The sequence below is a fragment of the Palaemon carinicauda genome, chromosome 24 (genome assembly GCF_036898095.1).
Source record: "Palaemon carinicauda isolate YSFRI2023 chromosome 24, ASM3689809v2, whole genome shotgun sequence".
Lineage (NCBI taxonomy): Eukaryota > Metazoa > Arthropoda > Malacostraca > Decapoda > Palaemonidae > Palaemon > Palaemon carinicauda.
The window spans coordinates 15,155,552-15,160,551 of NC_090748.1; the positions used below are offsets into that span (position 1 = coordinate 15,155,552).

The 5,000-nt window shown below is 33.6% G+C and overlaps 1 protein-coding gene across 1 annotated transcript in view; it reads right to left on the reverse strand.

Annotated features, from left to right (window-relative positions):
• LOC137618098 (irregular chiasm C-roughest protein-like) overlaps window positions 1–5,000 on the reverse strand; it is a 110,518-nt gene that overhangs the window by 105,208 nt on the left and 310 nt on the right. The gene's annotated exons all lie outside the window — the stretch shown is intronic.

Sequence of the window (5,000 nt, forward strand, 5' to 3'; positions counted from 1 at the left end):
GCCGTGTCCCTGTTAGGGTAGTGTTTAGGTGTAATTTTTGGATTCATTTTGGAATTCAGTGCCATTTCGGTCATAGCCATTCACGCTTCTCTGGTTTAGTGATCTTTGGCTTTAGGAGTTTATCCGTAATATAGTCGTAAAATGTATGTTTCGTTTTCATTGTTTATCTGTTCCTTTTCTTTTAAACTTTTTTCACTATATTTCGTTCACACAGAGAGAGAGAGAGAGAGAGAGAGAGAGAGAGAGAGGAGAGAGAGAGAGAGAGAGAGGACTGTATTCTTGAGACTAACAATTAAGTTTTCCTGAATACGACCTCAGAATTAATAGGAAAATTAATGGTAATTACCATTCCTCTCTGAAACTGTCGACCATCTTTGAGTCAGGCTTATTTAGAATCTCTGAATGAAATTATGTACATTCATATTCAAGCCTCATGAACTCTCCTACGAGAACTATTATATAAAGTTGAATGTTTTGTTTTTGCTCCTCATCCAGTAACAATGATGTTTTTTCGATCAGTAATTATATCCAGTATATTCAACACAAAGCAGTTTTTCCTGAGAGGGTTGGCTTCAGAAGGAGAGAAAATAACAGTTACTTCAGCAAGCCTTCCTTTAACTGTCTCTATAAGATTAGCCTATTCAGGAATATCATCAACATTTCATCAAATTGTGGTGGCCTATTGTAAACGACCCTGCCTGGTGATCTGCCACACTTGTGTTCGAGACCCGCTCAAACTCGATAGTTTCTTGCAGTGAATGAAACATCACCATCCTTTTGAGCTAAGTATTGGGTGTCTGAGGAACCTATAGGTCTGAATGCAGTGTCATCAGCAGCCATTGCCTGACCCTCCCTGATCCTAGTGTAGAGGAGCTCTGGCGTTTATAATAAGTATATATGATCAGTTTCTAGGCCATTGTCCAGCTAGCTAGGATATTGTCAATGTCCCTTGCCCAGTATCTAGGTCCTTCCTTTCTTATACATCTTTACACACTTTTTCTTTTTACATGACCAAACCACCTTAAAAATAAGTACATTCATTCTAACACATTTGGTAACTTATCGCTACTTCCACATATCTCTCCATTTCTCAACATCTCAGTTCTTTCCTTGTCATATACACATCGCAAGGGTTCAGTTCAACAGCTTCAACTTTTTTATTTCAATTTTTCATTTAACATCCCCATTTATATTCCATAAAGATGTTCTAGCTCTGTAATTTTACCTTTTTTGATTATCTTATTCTGTGACTCATCTCTTTTCTCATATTACCATAATCCATTATAGGTACTCCTAAATACTTATACAAATCAAAAACTATTCTTCTACCATCCATAATAACAATGTCCACTTGTAAATACTTTCAAACTCTTCTGCAGCTTATCATCACTGTCCTCAGTAACCAAACATCATCATTATTATTATTATTACTTACTAAGCTACAACCCTAGTTGGAAAAGCAGTATGCTATAAGCCCAGGGGCTCCAACAGGGAAAATAGCTCAGTGCGGAAAGGAAAAAAGGAAAATAAAATATTCTAAGAAGAGTAACAACAATAAATATCTCCTATATAAACTATAAAAACTTTAACAAAACAAGAGGAAGAGAAATAAGATAGGAGAGTGTGCTCGAGTGTACCCTCAAGCAAGAGAACTCTAACCCAAGACAGTGAAAGGCCATGGTACAGAGGCTATGGCACTACCCAAGACTAGAGAACAGTGGTTTGATTTTGGAGTGTCCTTCTCCTAGAAGAGCTGCTTACCATAGCTAAAGAGTCTCTTCTACCCTTACCAAGAGGAAAGTGGCACTGAACAAGTACAGTGCAGTAACCCCTTGGGTGATGAAGAATTGTTTGGTAATCTGTGTTGTCAGGTGTATGAGGATAGAGGAGAATATGTAAAGAATATGCCAGACTATTCAGTGTGTATGTAGGCAAAGGGAAAATGAACCGTAACCAGAGAGGAGGATCCAATGTAGTACTGTCTGGCCAGTCAAAAGACCCCATAACTCTCTAGCGGTAGTATCTCAACGGGTGGCTGGTGCCCTGGCCAACCTACTACCTAGTCACATCTCATATTCCTATCCCGTAACTTCACATTAACATCCACTGCCCTTTCTCTGGACTGCCGCATTATTCCATCTATAAGGTTGTTGAATAGCTTTAAAGACTAATTTCAATATCAACTCAGTCACTCTCCTGACTTCACACTTTGAAATATGATAAATTTCCGCCCAGATGACTTACAATTGTTCCCAACACCATATCATCTCCTCCATACATTCTCAACACTATCACATTACCCTTCAATCGATTCCTCCGTAAGCCCTCTAAATGTCAATATGCCAAATGCAGCTTTTTCCTTTTCTTATGAACCTTCTAACAGAACTATTGAAACAAGCACTTGATCCACCCCAGCTAACTTCTCTAAACTTACACGGTTCTTCCTCTGTCCATTCTCCAGACATCTCCCTTTCTTTTCTCATTCAAAATTAACGATAGACCTTCCCTGGTATACTTAGTAACATCCAGGTGGATATATATACGTGTGTGTGTGTGTGTGTTTGCATGAAAGCATGTGTGTATGTGTGTACCGCTATTTTTCCCCTACTGGGAGGTTAAGGCAATGTGAACTCATGTTACCTTTAAGGATTTATAGAGAACATCAGAGAATCTACATCTATCAAAGCCAATATAGGAAAATCTTAGTCTGGTTATGCAGAAATAATCCAGTCTCAAAATATCTCGTACTTTTAGACAACTACTTAATTTCATTAATTCTCATAATCATTATATTTAACATTCATTAATGAGTATATTACTTTAATCAATTTATTTTCGAGATACATTCTTTTAAATTTGTATTTTTTTTCATAAATAAGTGAATAAGAACATCTGAAAATTTTTTCGACTGTATTTGAAAAAGTACGTCCTCTCCCCGCAGAGTTTATTTCAATTTTAACTTTTTTTTTTTTTTCCTAATGAAAAAATGGTTGTCTCGCCCCGTAGAGTTAAATATTTATCAAACTTGATGTGATTTCTTAATCTGTGTGATGAAGCGTCCGATGACGCATATTTATAACTTATGTCCAAGTACGTGATACGTCAGGTTAACACAGGATTAAAATGCTGATATGCAGATTTTTTTTAGTCGTTGTTTCAAAGCAAACCTTTCATCTAACACGATATAAATTCTGGATGTTTACGATCTTTTTACTTTGCATATGCAAATTAATTGCTATTTATCTCTTCTTTTATTTTGCCTTATTTATGGGCAGAATATGAACAAAGTGAGTAGGCAAATGCGAAGGAAACATGGCGCCCTTGATATCATACATCACGAAAAGGCAATTTGTATTGAGAATAAGTAGGCTTTGTATAACCCCTCAGCTCTGGAACTTCGTTTTCACTATATAAAATGACAAATCATATGCATATAAATCAACCTCAGATCAAGCATAAAACATCACAAGTGCATTATCAACATAAAATAATATCTTAAATCTTTTAAAGACTAAGCAATTTCAAACTAATATATTTTTTTTTACGAAATTATTTTAATATAAATTATTGATATAATACTGTAGGATAAGGTATGGCTGAAGTAGTGGATTTTTTTTTACTGTTATTACCAAACTACTGTCTAATGATTCTCAAGTAAATACACTTAGAATATGCTGAGGTATCCAAAAAGTCCCATGTGTAAAAAAAAAAATTTCGCAAAAGAGAAATTAAGACCTAAAACTAAAGAAAATGCTTTATGAATACAAATGCCTAATACAGACATTATCATTCATTACTACAACTATAGAGAAATCGGATCCTTCAATGACTGGCCAAAAAGTTTGATATTGGATCCATCTCAAGGTGTGGTACCTTTCTTTGCCCTCATATGCATGAAATAATCTGGTATATTCCTAACAAAGTCTCTTCTTTTATTACACATCTGACAATACTAAGTTTACAACACGTTGTACTCTCACTTCTAGTCCACACGGCGAGAATAGGAGAGAATCTAACTACGGAAAACATCTCCTGTAGTCTTATGTACTGCCATAGCCTCTGTTCTATGGTCTTCCACTGTCTTGAGCTAGAATCCTCTTGTTTAAGGAATTTCCTGATAGATGGACCAACAAGCCTAGTGGTTTACCTGGAGGACTATTTTCCTCTATCTTAATCTTCGTCTATTTTGCAAACTCTCATTACTTCACATCTTCCCATCTACGTAAAATTTTCCACGTCTGACTCCACTAAGGGGATGAGAAATTGGTAAATATGAAGACAAATCAAATTGATTATTATTCCGTTCGTTTTCTGTTATACTTCCTCGTGTTCGATTTATAAGTGGGGTTTAGGTTATTACAGATATATACTTTTTGTTGTGATTTTCATTTTTTTTTATTTCACATTTTATATTTTATTTTTTTACTTTTATTTTTCTAATTTGTACTAGGCAGTTTCTCCCACAAAGGCTTTTAAGAAAATGGCTTTCCAGCTAGGGTTTCAGCTTCCCATTTGATAATAATAATAATAATAATAATAATAATAATAATAATAATAATAATAATGATAATAATAATAATAATAATTCTTAATATGAGGCTCTTGTATTTGATGAAAATATCGGTAAAAGGGAAATTAAATTTTTTATTATTATTATTATTATTATTATTATTATTATTATTATTATTATTATTATTATTATTATTATTATTATTATTATTATTATTATTATTATTATTATTATTATTATTATTGGTTTTGTTGTTTTCTAATTTTTTTTCTAGATTTAATTTCGACATTCATTAACAAAATAATAGTTACTAATGACCAAAATTTCTTTATGCCAACAAAATATAATAGGATTACTGAAAAAAACTTCCATATCCATATAACAAGATAGAATGAGCCATTCCAATGAATAATTCTATGAATAATTAAAGTTCTTTGGAAATAAAATATATTATTTTTTCGGTATGTTTCACTGGTAAAAAATAATTTAT